Below are 17,489 nucleotides of genomic sequence, written 5' to 3'. Positions count from 1 at the left end.
TTGCATCTATGAATTTGTTACCATTTTTCCAATCCATAAATATGTCACACTGCTTACTTGTGACCCAATATAGCGGACATCACAATCCCTTCCCCTATGGTTAAGTTACGCAAATCATGTTTGGCCTTGATTAGAAGATTGTGCTCACCCCATTCCAAATATAACAAAAATGAGGCTGAATTATTATTCCGTGAGTAAGTATTAATGTTTCTTTTGGATATGACATTGGAACGCAAGACTTGTTTTTCTTCTTTTTTTCTTTTTCTTGAAAGCTAATGATCAAAAACATATCAAAGAAATCAACTCATCAATTAGGAGGTACAGGCCATATGGCTGAAGCCAGCTAGTTTACATTTAAACCAGATTTCCAGGCCACTTATGTGTGACTTCTCACACATTGTAGTGCAATTTACATTATCCCTTCTGTCATCTGACCTTACAACCAAGCGGCCAATTCATATATGCACTACACAAATTACATTAAATGGCAATATTTTATTGTGCGACAATGAATTATGCACCCTTGACGTGACACCTTCTGCTTTACTTATCCTCTGTTTATAAATTATTATTATAATTATTGCCATTTATATAGCGCCAACAGATTCCGTTGTGCTTTACAATATTATTAGAGGGGGGCTTTAACTATAACTAGGACAATTACAAGAAAATTTACAGAAACGATAGGTTGAAGAGGGCCCTGCTCAAACGAGCTTACAGTCTATAGGAGGTGGGGTATAAAACACATTAGGACACTGTGATGGTTTATTAACGGGACACTCCGAGCAGTCTATTCTGGCAGTTACCTCTTGATCTTCCAACCAGTCACTCATTTTCTGTCTATCTCCAATATTTTGGAATCTGACGTATCCAACCAACTATTTTCTTTGCACTGCACTTATTCTATTCTCTCGGCTATCCAATCTGTCTTCTGATCTGCCCACTCAACAAAATAATATTCATATTTGTCCATAACATCCTTGTTCAAGCTCAGAATTGTCAGCTCACTTTCATCGTCATCCTTGACCTCTTCTCTAGTTGATAGCGTTGATCACGCCAGTTCTCTCTCAACCTTGGATAACTTTGTTGCTCATTTAAACAGTTCATCCACTCAGCCCATCTCTTTTCACCCCATCTGACCTCATTATTCTCATGGCTGCAATACCCATTTCTCTGCATATGACATCAAGATAGTTTTCTCTTTTCTCTCATTTTCTGCTGGCCTCTTCTCTTGTCCACTTGGAGTCTGTATGTCTGCCCATTGGTCTATTTGTCTTTCTACCATTCTGTCATTCTGTTTGTGTATGTCTCTGTCTGTATGTCTGTCTGTCCGTCTTTGAAAAAAATCTCAAGGGGTTCTTCCCAGAGTAATAAGAATTTGTGTGTAATGAATGTATAAAAATGATCAAGTGTACATATTATTTAAATGATCTGCAGTTTGTTGCATGTTAAGGCACAATGCAGCTCTGTATACCAATTAAACAGCTTGATTTAAGCATCAATGCTTCTGTGATACAAAAGAGCTGTTTAATAGCATCTAGGCAGAGAAAACATAGAACATGAAACTGGCTTTTTAATATGCAGACTGAAAAAAAGATGTTGCTAAGACAATAGACTCCAGAGGGACTGAATGGAGTCGATAAACAGTTGTGTAACCACATCAGATGTGCCAGGAGAATTAGTATCTAGTTTTATATTAAACAAAATGCAATTTCAATCTTGGTTAAAGTTATGCTTATTTTTTTTTATTTTTCTGATCTTTTTTCTCTTATGTTCTGTTTTTTTTTTTTTAGATATACAACTATCTTCAAACTCAGAACTGCCATTATATAATTTTCAAGAATTATATGCTTGACATCACCTAAAGTGCTTTATGCTTTTATGGTTGTCTTTAAAACTACTCAACATTAATTGTACCCCTGGCACGATGTACCTTAAACTATAGAACTGCCAAAAGACACTTATTGTGAACAAGTACATGTAAAATGTTTCATCTGTACTTTTTTCAAAATTAATCATATAACCAGCTGCACGACAAATAGAAGATACATAACAGGCAAAAACAAGCAATCTAAAAAAAAAAAAAAAAAGACCACCTGTCTTTCTTTTACGTTGCTTTAGTGAACTTTTACACACATTTGCCCTGGTTACTGTATTATTTGTTGTCTTTGGCAAATTATACTAAAGTAGTGTAAAAATGACTAATGTTAGTACAGAATAGTGTATTATTATTTTTATACCTGCCGCTATTTGTGTTATTATATTGTATTATATCCTACTTTGTATTTTTTCTTTAGATGATGTGTATTGTTTCCGACGTAATCTCCTACTTGATAAAACCAACAGAATTGTGTGTTTAGGTAAATTGGTTAAAAGATTCCTTTTTAAGTATGCTTCCCTTTTAAATAAATGAAGGATTACTGTATATCTCTGAGTGGAATCTAAGGAACCACTCTCCTTAGCCTAAGGGCAATGCAAGGGTATGCCCTGTCCAAACTAAGTGTGCTGGAAAGTCAACATGAAGATGATAAGCCAGGCTGACTCAGCTCTTTCGAGGAGGTCAAACCCCCACATAATGGGGAAGTTCCCAACCAACTATACATAACTATATGTATGTCGTTCTTACTTGAATATGACCATAGGAATTGGTTCTATATTGAAAAGAAAAAAAAAGCATTAAGAATTGCAGTGACTATTATAAAGAAAAACAAGCAAAAACAAGTATGATAAGTGTGTTTGTAAGGCCTGTGTCTTGTTCTCCCCCGCATTATGAATGTCTGGATGCATAATACCAGAAATGTTTACAGCCAATCACAATGTTGTTTTCCTTTAAGCTATTCTTCCTTCCACACTCCTTTTTAACATTGCAAAATGTATAGGCTGGGTAGGTAGGGATATAACTTAGGGAGTGGTTTCAGAGAAGACTTAGAATCGTATGCAAAATAACCAGGAAAGTGCATAAAGCAAAGTTATTTTAGGCACATTAAACTAGAGTTCTAGGTATCTTCATTCTTTACTATGGTAGGACGGAAACAGTACTTCCCCCTCTTCCCTAGCAAGTTCATGTCAAGTCATTTCCATATCCTCAGTTTGTCTTTTCTTTCTCTTCCACACAAATGTCAGAAATCCATGTATCTTCCTCCAAAACAGTTCATGCCTTCATTCTTTCCTTCAATCAGTTTATTTTTCACATTCTCTCCCTCACCCTAGATAGTTTAGGTGACTATTCCTTCTTACACTTTTCTCATTCTGTCACAATCATATCTCTTCCAGCTAATTCATGCCTCCACACTCTCCCTATCAATTTTCTTTGCCCCATCCTTTAACTACATCATGTCCTCATTCAAACAACCATCCATTTAATTTCTCCTTCAGTCAGTTAATGTGGTCATCTTCTCCCACAACTCAGATCATTTATGTTCCAGATATCTCTCATCTGGCTAGTTCATGTTTATCTACCCCAGTTTATATATTCATTCTATATCCCCTTTTGAAAGATGCCCTGGAGAAAGAATTGTGGATATTTAAAAAGTAGCTGCTCGTGAGCTTAGATTACAAATTAGCAAAGTAGCATATTGGTTTTAACACTCAACCTTTCCCTTAAAATAATGCTGTGTCCACCTATAGGTAAGAGGAGTTATCAGATACATAGATGACTAGCAACTATCCTTCCCATTGGTTTAAAGGAGGAGACTGCACTGGGATATGGTGCCAATTTAGTCTGGTTATTAAAGCATCCCAGATTATTAATGGTATAACCTTACTTACAGTGAACATCCCTTTGACCACAGACTGACGCCTGCTTGATTTATAACTACTCAAAGGCAATGCTGTATAGTCCCATTTCATTAATACACTTTTTACTTTCTTAGAATTTGAATTACTTCAAGGTTATATATTGAGAGGAACAACAAGCATGGAATAGTTTAACATTCCTGCATCTATTTCATCTAAAACAGTTGCATTAAGCGCAGTGCTATACACCAATCAGGAGGAAGACGAGGATATCAGGCCCCCCAGACGCTAGTTTAAATGTTTTGCCTAAGGACAACTTCCTTTCATCAAATCACCAGGATCTCTCTGCTTGTTCTCAGCGACCAAAGCAAAATTATTATAGGAGGCAACATAAAAATGTTTACTGTCAGCAGGAATGAGGTACAGAAAGTGTGTCATCGATTGCTCCTTTAAATATAAGTTGTATCATGATTTTATATGCTCTTTCCCATCTATATTTTGGCCATGATTGTGACTCATGAGTCTGGTTCCTTTCAGCTTCATTTAAGTGTCTAAAACTTGACTCCTCAAAGAGCCTTTGTTGTATCCTCAGTTCAGTTCATCAGATAGAAGCCAATGTGTTTACTTTGAGCATGCCAAGACAAATCTAATTGTTCTTTTCTCTCCACATCTTACGTTAACACAATGACAGCAAACTAGAAATTATGTTTACGTAGAAGGATCTTAACTATTTTGACCTTGGTTCTTGAAATACATGACCTGTTCTACCCAATACTGTCCAAAGCTCTTTATCTTGAGGGTCTACAAACAGCTAAATTAGAAGGAATGTTGGTATACAGTTTTAAAGAACTTAAATGCCAAAATCAGAATGTCATATTTAGTCTACATAAATATATGCATATTATTGTTGATTGCAGGGTTTCTGTTTTCTAAAATATAATTTTACCATTATAGTCGGTTAAAGGAGATATGAAAAGTTTGAATACCTAATATCAGAAAATAGCACAAAAAACACACCTAATATTACGTCACCAAATGTAACTCACAATATGTTATACCAAGATGACGGAAGCCTATTTCTTCAGTGCAAACATTTATTGTTGATATTATGTAATTTACAGTTGATATCATGCATAGAAACAGTGGAAGTCATACTTTATAGGAGGATACAATGTATTTCACTACTTCCATGGTATAAGGTACAGTGATTATAGTGACTGCTAGAGACACAAAATTTAACATAAACAAATCAGAACGCATGTGAATTGGAATGTTTTTAAATGTACCTTTTATCTGATGAAGCACAAATAACTCTTTATTGTAACAAATACATTTATTATCTCTAATGCAAGATTTTGACTGGTCCACATCGGAAAGTTTGATTAGATTTTAGAAAGTACAAATCATGCAGGCACATACAACACAGATATGCCTCTTGTGGCTCTGACATGTCTGTAAGCAAAATATTTAGCAATCAATGTTCTATGCTGGCCATCCGAGGTTCCCCCAGAGGACCTCATGCAGGAGCCTGTGCTTACTTTCGGGAGGCACAAATTAGCTGTTTGAATGCATCCTGAGTGGTCCAGCAATCCATGGCTTCTGCTGGAAACAGAGCCACAGATTTGGTTTTCTCAGACAATTGGACTACAGAGATTTCAACAAACTAGCAGGATCTTGATCCAGTAAACTGGCACAACCATTGGACACTAGTGATGTCCCGAACGGTTCGCTGGCGAATAGTTCCTGGTGAACATAGCATGTTCGCGTTCGCCACGGATGGCGAACATATTGTCAGGGTACCTGAAGTCTCTACCTCGGAGGAGGTTAGACTTTCTAACGGCCGTCCTCTCAGGGGGGCTGATTCACCCAATCCTCACAGCTCTCATAGCCGTTCACACGCCGGCCGCGATAGCCCCGCTTCCTTTTATGACACGGCGCTCAGGAGCCGACGTCATGACGGCAATCACATCCCGACCTGTCAATCTAGTTCCGAACAACGAATCAGGGCTCGGCCAGGGCGAAGTCATCAATTAAAGAACCAAGGTATAAAAGAGGGATGTGTGTAATGGTTCATTGCCCTGTCGTGGTTCTAGCTTGTCTGGTCACTCAGTGCTCTTATTACTATTGTCTCTTTGGTTCTGACTCGGCTTGTACTTTCGTTCCTGCTTATCTCTCGTGTCCTTTGACCTCGGCTCGTCTCTCGCTTACCTGTTCTCTCGTTCCCTCGACCTCGGCTTGTCTCTGACCATTCTTTGCTTTCTCCTTACGTTAGTCCGGCCATTCTAAGGTCCGGTATACGTACCTATCTCCTGTTTGTATTCTGCGTGTTGGATCCCTGTCCCGATCCTGACACATATGCGATGTTCGGTCCGCCCCCTATTCATCATCATTGAGTAAACTTGCAGACACATTCCAGCCAATCAGCAGCAGACCCTCCCTCCCAGACCCTCCCACCTCCTAGACAGCATACAATTTAGATGAATTCTGAAGCTGCATTCTTTTTTTTTTTTGGTGTTTGTGTTTATTATACATTATCCTCCATAGCCAGTAACCTGTATTTATTATACATTATCCCCCCATAGCCAGTAACCTGTGTTTATTATACATTATCCCCCCATAGCCAGTAACCTGTGCTTATTATACATTATCTTCCCCATAGCCAGTAACCTGTGTTTAGTATACATTATCCCTCCCATAGCCAGTAACCTGTGTTTATTATACATTATCCCCCCATACCCAGTAACCTGTGTTTATTATACATTATCCCTCCCATAGCCAGTAACCTGTGTTTATTATACATTATCCCCCCATAGCCAGTAACCTGGGTTTATTATACATTATCCCTCCCATAGCCAGAAACCTGTGTTTATTATACATTATCCCTCCCATAGCCAGTAACCTGTGTTTATTATACATTATCCCTACCATAGCCAGTAACCTGTGTTTATTATACATTGTGACAACATGGCTTTTGTCACTGGGTCTGCATGTGACAAACTGCCCTGCCCCCCTATCTCTTGGAGGAGCCGGATTGCTAGCCTCTTACCCTGGGATGCTGGCCCGTTAAGTCATGGGGTCTTAAGGCACTTGGGACAGAGCCCTCTGTCTCTGGATCACATCATTCGCCTTACTTGCTTGGATTGTACATTTCCCCTGTTACACTCGTATGTGGGTTCGTGCAGTTTAACTTCCATTACAGCTGGTGAACTTAAACTTTACTCGACGTTATTGAGAACTGTGTTCGTGGGATCTGAGTGCTATTCGCCTATAATATGCGCTCAGATCCAAGCTATCTGGAGGTGTGTGGAACATGGGGACTTCGTTCAGCGAAACATGAGTTATTGATTTTAATACAGTTTTGTTAAAAGGTAAAAAGCACATGTTTCTCTCTGCCCGGAGATAATTAGGTTCTCTGCAACCACTTAAGTTAATTATCTACAGGATAGAGAGGAGGGGTACGTTAATTATCTCCAGGATACAGAGGAGGGGTTACACTCTTCCTGTGGGTGTGTATAAGAATTGTACTGTATACTGATTGGTTCTGCATATTTTGTTACAGTCTTCCACAAGGTCCCATGTGGGAGTTCCCTTGCTGGGAGACCATCATAAAAGGGCTGATTTTGGCCATCAATAAACACATTCGTTTTACCCCTTCATGAAGTCTCGACTCATGTTTGGGGAATTGGGAGCTATAATCACTACTTCACTCTTTTCAGCTTGGATTTCGGGAGACGCTACAAGGATCAGCGCTGCACGGATAGCAGGATCCTTTGCATACATTATCCCCCCCCCATAACCAGTAACCTGTGTTTATTTTACATTATCCTCCCATAGCCAGTAACCTGTGTTTATTATACATTATCCCTCCCATAGCCAGTAACCTGTGTTTATTATACATTATCCCCCCATAGCCAGTAACCTGTGTTTATTATACATTACCCCCCCCCCCCATAGCCAGTAACCTGTGTTTATTATACATTATCCCCCCACAACCAGTAACCTGTGTTTATTATACATTATCCCCCCACAACCAGTAACCTGTGTTTACTGGCCCACTTGCCCAGTGCCACCACTCATATCTAGTGTCACAATAGCTTGCATTTAAAAAAATAAAAAACTTTTTTGACTGTAATATAATAGCAGTCAGTTTCCTTCACACGTGTGCGCTTCAGGGCCTGCCAGGGCACAGTGTCACACCAGTGCAACTCATATCTGGTGTAACAGTAGTGTACATAAAAAAACAAACAAACTAGAAGTTTGACTGTGAAATAATAGCAGTCAGTTTCCTTCACACGTGTGCGTTTCAGGGCCTGCCAGGGCACAGTGTCACACTAGTGCAACTCATATCTGGTGTAACAGTAGTGTACATTTAAAAAAAAAAAAAATATTTTGACTGTAATAGATTGAATAGCAGTTAGTTGTCTGCCAGCGTGTGTGTCAGGCTCGCAGCGTATACTGTGCCCACTTGCCCAGTGCCACCACTCATATCTGGTGTCACAATAGCTTGCATTTAACAAAAAAAAAACGTTTTGGACTGTAATATAATAGCAGTCAGTTTCCTTCACTAGTGTGCGTTTCAGGGCCTGCCAGGGCGCAGTGTCACACCAGTGCAACTCATATCTGGTGTAACAGTAGTGTACATTTTTTTAAAAAATACAATTTGGACTGTAATAGATTGAATAGCAGTTAGTTGTCTGCCAGCGTGTGTGTCAGGCTCGCAGCATATACTGTGCCCACTTGCCCAGTGCCATCACTCATATCTGGTGTCACAAAAGCTTGCATTTAACAAAAAAAAAAATTTTGGACTGTAATATAATAGCAGTCAGTTTCCTTCACGAGTGTGCGTTTCAGGGCCTGCCCAGTGCCACCACTCACTCATATCTGATGTCCCAATAGCTTGCATTTAAAAAAAACTAAACTTTTTGGACTGTAATATAATAGCAGTCAGTTTCCTTCACTAGTGGGCGTTTCAGGGCCTGCCCAGTGCCACCACTCACTCATATCTGGTGTCCCAATAGCTTGCATTTAATAAAAACTAAACTTTTTGGACTGTAATATAATAGCAGTCAGTTTCCTTCACGAGTGTGCGTTTCAGGGCCTGCCAGGGCACAGTGTCACACCAGTGCCACTCATATCTGTTTTCACAGTAGCTTGCACGCATAGTACCACTAATCCAAAAAAAAATGACAGGCAGAGGCAGGCCATCCCGCAGGGGCCGTCATGGTCGTGGTTCTGTGATTCCCTTTGGCCCTAGAATAATGCCCAGTGTTCAGAGGCCACGTACCCTGAACTTGAAAAGTTCTGAGGACATAGTTGACTGGCTAACACAGGACACCCAATCTTCTACAGCTTCCGCTCTGAACCTCGACGCACCATCCTCCTCCAGCTTAGCTTCGGGCACCTCTCAAGTTACCACTCGCCCGCCTGCCACCACCACCAACACTAGCACCACATGCGCTTCACTTGGTATGTCAGAGGAGTTATTTACACATCAGTTGGAAGAAATGAGTGATGCACAACCATTATTGCCAGAGGATGTAGATAACAGGGATATGTCTCAGGCAGGCAGCATTACACACGTACGGTGTGATGATGATGATGTTGTACCCACTACTGCTTCCTTTGCTGAGTTGTCAGATACAAGTGAAGCGGTTGATGATGACGATGCGTCCGTGGATGTCACGTGGGTGCCCGCTAGAAGAGAAGAAGAACAGGGGGAAAGTTCAGATTGGGAGACAGAGAGGAGGAGGAGGAGATGAGTTGGAAGCAGGGGGAGGTCATCGCAAGGAGCTAGTGGCACAGTCAGACAGCATGCATCGGCACCCGGGGTCAGCCAGACAGCACGCCAATCAACGCATGCTGTTGCCACCACCAGAATGCCGTCATTGCAGAGCTCAGCAGTGTGGCATTTTTTTTGTGTGTCTGCCTCTGACAACAGCGATGCCATTTGCAACCTGTGCCAAAAGAAACTGAGTCGTGGGAAGTCCAACACCCACCTAGGTACAACTGCTTTGCGAAGGCACATGATCGCACATCACAAATGCCTATGGGATCAACACATGAGTACAAACAGCACACAAACTCAAAGCCGCCATCCTCACACCACTCCTATCTGGTGGCACATTAGATTGCACGCGCAGTGTCCCAAATTTGAAGTAGGAGGACCGACCAAGCATCTTTTTCCCTCTCCCGCTTCCTAAAATCGATGCCTTATATACACGTCCCCTGATAGGGGACGTAACAGGGATTAAACTGATAGGAGTGGTGTGTTAAGTAGTACTATTCCTATCAGTTTAATCCCTGTTACGTCCCCTATCAGGGGATGTGTATATAAGTCATCGATTTTAGGAAGCGGGAGATGGAAAAAGATGCTTGGTCGGTCCTCCTACTTCAAATTTGGGGCACTGCGCGTGCAATCTAATGTGCCACCAGATAGGAGTGGTGTGTTAAGTAGTACTATTCCTATCTGGTGGCACATTAGATTGCACACGCAGTGCCCCAAATTTGAAGTAGGAGGACCGACCAAGCATCTTTTTCCATCTCCCGCTTCCTAAAATCGATGCCTTATATACACGTCCCCTGATAGGGGACGTAACAGTAATTAAACTGATAGGAATAGTACTACTTAACACACCACTCCTATCAGTTTAATCCCTGTTACGTCCCCTATCAGGGGACGTGTATATAAGGCATCGATTTTAGGAAGCGGGAGAGGGAAAAAGATGCTTGGTCGGTCCTCCTACTTCAAATTTGGGGCACTGCGCGTGCAATCTAATGTGCCACCAGATAGGAATGGTGTGAGGATGGCGGCTTTGAGTTTGTGTGCTGCTTGTACTCATGTGTTGATCCCATAGGCATTTGTGATGTGCGATCATGTGCCTTCGCAAAGCAGTTGTACCTAGGTGGGTGTTGGACTTCCCACGACTCAGTTTCTTGATAGGGGACGTAACAGGGATTAAACTGATAGGAATAGTACTACTTAACACACCTGATAATAACGCAGAGAGAGGCAATGCAGAGAGAGGAGTCTGAAGAAGAGGAGTCAGAGGAGGAAGATGGCTTTGAGGAGGTGGAAGACCAAACACAGCAGGCGTCCCAGGGGGCTTGTTGTCACCTTCCGGGGACCCTTGGTGCTGTACGTGGCTGGGTGGAGGAAGAAACCTTCAATGACATCAGTGAGGACAAGGAACGGGACATGGCTAGCTTGGTATCCAACCTTGTGCAAATGGGGAGTTTGCGGTTGTGCAAATGGACTGTTTGCGGTTGTTTGCGGTGCGTTAAACGGGGAGTTTGGTCTGTCACTGTGAAGCGGGCGTGACCCTTACACTACCTGATCGATACAACATCATACCTGATGTTTTAAAGCACGTTATTCCAAACAATTTAGGAATGTTAGGTGATTTATGCCCTTTATGGATTAAAACCAGACTCTGCATCAACTATGTAATTTTCTATGGGAGTTTTGCCATGGATCCCCCTCCGGCATGCCACAGTCCAGGTGTTAGTCCCCTTGAAACAACTGTTCCATCACTATTGTGGCCAGAAAGAGTCCCTGTGGGTTTTAAAATTCGCCTGCCCATTGAAGTCTATGGCGGTTCCCGGGTCGCCCGTTCGCGAACATTTGCGGAAGTTCGTGTTCGCCGTTCGCGAACCGAAAATGTTATGTTCGCGACATCTCTATTTTCAAAAAGTGTTACATTATGCACTGGTGTGAGTATTACCCCAGTGCAAGTGGCTGACCTTTCTTCTCTTCATCAGATGTATTTCTCTTCACCTTCATCATCCTGGCAACGTGTAATTCCAGGACAGCTTTTATTCTTGTTTTCATATTGGTTATTACTGTTCTTCTTATACCTCTCTATCCTTCTCCTCTTCCAGCTATTCTTTCCTTCTCTTGTGCCAGACGATGTATTCACTGGTGTCCCATCTATTAGTCAGCTTGAAGGGTTATTAGACCTGTGTCATATTTGGCTCATTTTTCATAAAATATAATATGGAGCAGACACTAAGCTTATGTTCATTAAATGTTTAAGGACTCACCATTTAAGGTGATATTAAAAACTGATATTAAATAGTATTCCTTTAACAATCCTAGACTGTAAGCTTGTTTGAGCAGGGTCCTCTTCATCATATTGTTCCTGTAAGTTTTTGTAATTGTCGCATTTATCACCCCCTCTTATAATACTGTAAAGCGCTATGGAATCTGTTGGCGCTATATAAATGCTTATATTAATAATAACAAACAAGAATCCCCAGGGCTGCCATTAGAAATGCTGGTGCCCCTGACACAGCTCAAGGTCTCACAGGGAAGTGTTTCTTTAGTGGATGTAGTGTGTGTGTATAGTGAATGCAGAGTGTGTGTGTGTTTGTGTAGTGGATGTAGTGTTTGTGTGTATTAGATGCGGTGTATATAGTGAATGCAGAGTGTGTGTTTGTGTAGTGAATGCAGAGTGTGTTTGTGTAGTGAAGGCAGAGTGTGTATAGTGAAGACAGAGTGTGTGTTTGTGTAGTGGATGTAGTGTGTGTATAGTGAATGCAGAGTGTGTATAGTGAAGGGTGTGTGTGTTAGATGTGGTGTGTATTGTGCATGTAGAGTGTGTGTTTGTGTAGTGGATGTAGTGTGTGTCTATAGTGAGTGTGTGTGTGTGTGTGTGTTTGTGTAGTGGATGCAGTGTTTGAGTGTATTAGATGTGGTCTGTATAGTGAATGCATAGTGTGTGTTTGTGTAGTGAATGCAAAGTGTGTTTGTGTAGTAAAGGCGGAGTGTATATAGTGAAGACACAGTGTGTGTTTGTATAGTGGCTGTAGTGTGTGTATAGTGAATGCAGAGTCTGTATAGTGAAGGGTGTGTGTATTAGATGCGGTGTGTATAGTGCATGTAAAGTGTGTGTTTTTGCAGTGGATGTAGTGTGTGTGTATAGTGAATGCAGAGTGTGTGTGTGTTTGTGTAGTGGATGTAGTGTTTGTGTGTGATTGGATGTGGTGTGTATAGTGAATGAAGAGTGTGTGTTTGTGTAGTGGATGTAGTGTGTGTTTGTGTAGAGAATGCAGAGTTTGTTTGTGTAGTGAAGGCAGAGTGTGAATAGTGAAGACAGAGTGTGTGTTTGTGTAGTGGATGTAGTGTGTGTATAGTGGATGCAGAGTGTGTATAGTGAAGGCTGTGTGCATTAGATGCGGTGTGTGTATAGTGCATGTAGAGTGTGTGTTTGTGCAGTGGATGTAGTTTGTGTGTATAGTGAATGCAGATTGTGCGTGTGTTTGTGTAGTGGATGTAGTGTTTGTGTGTATTAGATGTGGTATGTATAGTGAATGCAGAGTGTGTGTTTGTGTAGTGTGTGTATAGTGAATGCAGTGTGTGTTTTTGTAGGTATATAATGTGTGTAAAATGGGGGAGGGGCATTTTAATATTTCTTACTATTTTATTTTATTCCCCCGTCCCTGCTTCTTACCTGGCCAGGGAGGGCGCATTCCCTGATGGACCGGTGGCTTGGTGCTCTGAGCCAGAGCTGGACTCTGCATAGAGGACCCACAGCACACACTGACTTCCCTTTCCAGCAGCTCCTGCCTCTAACTCTCGCGGCATGTGTGCCGCGCGGAGCGTTGCCATGGTAACCCGTGGCAACGCTCTGACGGCCACGGGACTCGCGAGATTTAGACAGGGTAGCAGCTGGGAAGGGAAGTGAGAATGTGTGCTCGGGCTCCCTCTGCAACAAACAGGTAGCCGGGGGCCCACAAATACACACACACATATATATATATACATATATATATATCGCGAAAATCGCTTTATATGTGTACATAGATAATGTGGGGCACAGAACTCCCAAAGCATTCCGGGCCCCCCAGGACAGCCGGGCCCATGACATCTGTCATGGTTGTCATGCCCTAATGGCGGCCCTGAGAATCCCTAAAACAGACTGACTGACCATATATACACCAGCATGTACATCGCGTGTTCTTTTAAAAGAAGGAATGGGGATGACATTTTGGTTCACAAACATTGCCCCCTGAATGTTCTTTCATGTCATACTTAACAAGAAGGTAGATTCAGGCTACTAATTGGACATACTCCTGAGACATATCATTTTCTAACCCCCACCCCCACCCCCACTCCTGATGGAGATAATACAACAAACCCTTCTTTAAAAAAGCAGAGACTCTTCCATTCAATGAGTTCCTCACTAACTTTTTGATAGGACTGAAGTGACCCTTGACCTGGGTTGTAAGTTCATCCATCAATGCAATGTCCCTGAATTTGGGAAGTACCACTGACAACAGCAGGGGATTATAATTTCCCATGTCTGAGTTAGTACATCCTTTTGATTGGAGAGGAGTTGTGTTAATATGAACAGAGCAACAGGCTTGTTTATTATTTCTGACAGCTCATTTTTTGCATTGACTAAAAATCTGTTTACTTTCAATCCACATGTATGGATCCCATTCAAAACCACTTGATAGGTGTGAAATACCACCTCATTAAAGGAACACTATAAGGTCAGGAACACAAACCACCATCTACCCCATTGAATCAATGCATCTCTATGAGGAACGTTCAGTGTCTGCATGCAGAGGGTGGAGACACTGGATAGCAGTGCTGCACATTAGGCAGCACTGCACCAAGAAGCACCTCTACCAGCCATCTGAGGAGTGGCCAGTGAAGTTATCACTAGGCTATAATGTAAACACTGCATTTTCTCTGAAAAGACAGTGTTTACTGCAAAAAGCCTGAAGGGAATGAGTCTACTTACCAGAACAAATACAATAAGCTGTAGTTGTCCTGGTGACTAGAGTGTTCCTTAAACATTGTGTCTGCTTGTTCCTGCAGAAATGGATATTGAAGACCCTATATTCCTCCTGTACAGAGATACACAAGCAATGTGTAAAGTATATAACAATTGTACCAAAGCAGACATCTATATCACTCTAACACCATTGTATTGTGCTTGAAGTTATAACAGAGAAAATTATGCTAGAGTAGAGTTGAGCAAACCCGAACTGAAAAGTTTCGTACCGAACATTACGTTTTTTGGACCCCGGACACTGTGTGTTCGGGTTGGAGTTCGGTGTTTGGCGATTTAATGACGCGTTTTAAAAGCCTGTGGCTGCTCACTGTTAAAAAAAAATAACCCCCCCCTCCTGAGCTAAAGGTGGGACCTATTGCCCCCCTGAGCGGTGAATGGGGGCCCTAAATATCAATAAGGGGTGGGGAATTTTCTTATCATTAGTCATTAGTTCTTACATTTCTATAAGTGTATTCCACAGACATATGCCATCCGGTCTTATGGATTTATGGATTTTTATTTGGCCTTTTTTGGGGGTGAAAAACGAAGAGTTTAGAAGAAAGAAGACATCAAATTTTTTTTAAAGGTATTTAGATATGGGTCCCCCGTCATTATTTTTAGGATGAGGGGGGTAGGTAGGGGTATTTTTTTGGGGGGAGGGGGGTGACTAGGGGTTTGGGGACCCCTAGTCACCTGGGGTTGTACATTTTTATTTAGGGCCCCCACCCACCGCTCAGGGGTGGGTACTGGGGGGGAGGACATTAGGTCCCCCACCTTATTGTTATTTAGGGACACCATCCGCCGCACAGGGGTGGGGACCAGGGGGGGAGGACAGTAGGTCCCCCCCACTTATTGTTATTTAGGACCACACACGCCACCCAGGGGTGGGGGCCAGGGGGGAGGACAGTATGTCCCCCCAAATTCTCATTTATGGCCCCCACCCACCGCTCAGAGGTGGGGGCCGGACAGTAGGTCCCCCCCTTATTCTTATTGAGGGCCCCCACCTGCCGCGCAGGGGTGGGGGCCGGGGGGGAGGACAGTAGGTCCCCCCTCCCTTATTGTTATTTAGGGCCCCCACCCTCCGCGCAGGGGTGGGGGCCGGGGGGGAGGACAGTAGGTCCCCCAAATTCTTATTTATGGCCCCACCTGCCGCTCAGGGGTGGGGGCCGGGGGGGGAGGACAGTAGGTCCCCCCTCTTATTGTTATTTAGGGCCCCCACCCGCCGCTCAGGGGTGGGGGCCGAGGGGGAGGACAGTAGGTCCCCCCTCCACATTCTTATTTAGGGCCCCCACCCATTGCATAGGGGTGGGGGCATTATGTTTTTTTTTGTTTTTTTACAGTGAGCAGCCACTGACTGCTCACTGTTTACTAGACATGCCCCTACTCGCGGTATAGCGAGTAGGGGCTGAATTTACTGATACTAAGTAATCTTTACTTAGTATTAGTAAATTTGGCTGAAAGACCAATTTAGGTCTTTCAGCCTTTTGGTAGATAGCTCCCTAATACCGTGGGAATTAGGGAGTTATCTACTAAGCGGCTGCTTATTTTATGTATTTTATGTTATTTTAAGTGATTTCCCTATCCACATTTGTTTGCAGGGCACTTGTCCTACTCTTCCCCCCATTTTACTTCATTTTGCAGCCCTCTAGCCCTTTCCAGGACTTTTTTAGAGGCATTTTTGTGGCCAAAAGTTCAGATCCCCATTGACTTCAGTGGGGTTCAGGTTCGGGGTCAAGTTCGGGGTCAAGTCCGATCACGAACCCGGACTTTTTTTCAAAGTTTGGCCGAACCGGCCGGACCCGAACATCCAGGTGTCCGCTCAACTCTATGCTAGAGTTCATATTAACTTTTTTAATATTTAAAACATTTTATTAAAATGAATACCTTTCAACATCCAAATGACAGCCAAGTTCTAAAAAAAATATTTTCTTATCATTAGTCATTAGTTCTTACATTTCTATAAGTGTATTCCACAGACATATGCCATCCAGTCTAGGCAGGCTGCGTTAAGCACAATTGCTAACACAACAACATTCTTCGGCAGTTGGGTCAAGGGTGATGCCAGTACAGAAACGTCAGCTAAATAAGACTAGCTGCCATAGTCAAAGACCACCCACCAAGATGTCATAATTATTCACAACACCAAAAATAAATAGTGTAGCTTTAATATCGCAAAACAAAACTTTAGAACGGAGATAATAAGTTGCATTTCATAAGGTGCAGGCTGTTGCGATAATAATATTACATAAAGTTAGGATATGAGTATTTGATAAGACTTTGCCATGCAAAACGTTCTTCTATGTTGTACCTGCACTGCTATTAGTAGTAGCTGCCAACCAAATGAGAAGACTCACAGATCCACCTCAACACAGATCATAGGATATTGATGACAAGTGTTGAAGGTTCTAACTCCTTTACCCCACGTAGAGGGCATGGAGACATCCTTAAGCCCTGAGTATGAAGGCAGCAGTGATATAGTGAGAAAATAGTGATTATTGTCCAGAGTGCAATTATTTTCAACAACAATGTGTCTACAGTGGACCCCCTCCACATCCAAAAAAAAGAGCTCTTTGAAGTCAACTGGAGACCAAATATCTTCTATCGAACACTTTAGCTTTCCCACTGTATTTAATTATTAAATAGAATTTGGCTATCTGGCCTGCAGAACATATGTGTATACAGAGCCCCAAAAAAGGGATGCCTATGCTTTACTTCATTTGTCTTGCTATTCACACATCCTCATATGACCCTAAAAAGTACAAGATTACTTCATATGCAGGACTTAATGTAAAGATTGCTTTGCTGCTATTAAAACGATATATTTATGTAGATAAAGTTAAAGGAACACTTCAAGCACCATAACCACCACGGCACTGTAATGGTTAAGGAGCGAGGAGTGTCCTGGCATCCCCCATTGTAACTTGTCATACTATTCTGGAACGGTTTGACCTCTTACCTGGGGTCTGCCGGGCA

This window comes from Pelobates fuscus, chromosome 5 (assembly GCF_036172605.1).
Source record: "Pelobates fuscus isolate aPelFus1 chromosome 5, aPelFus1.pri, whole genome shotgun sequence".
Lineage (NCBI taxonomy): Eukaryota > Metazoa > Chordata > Amphibia > Anura > Pelobatidae > Pelobates > Pelobates fuscus.
This window is presented reverse-complemented; position numbering follows the sequence as displayed.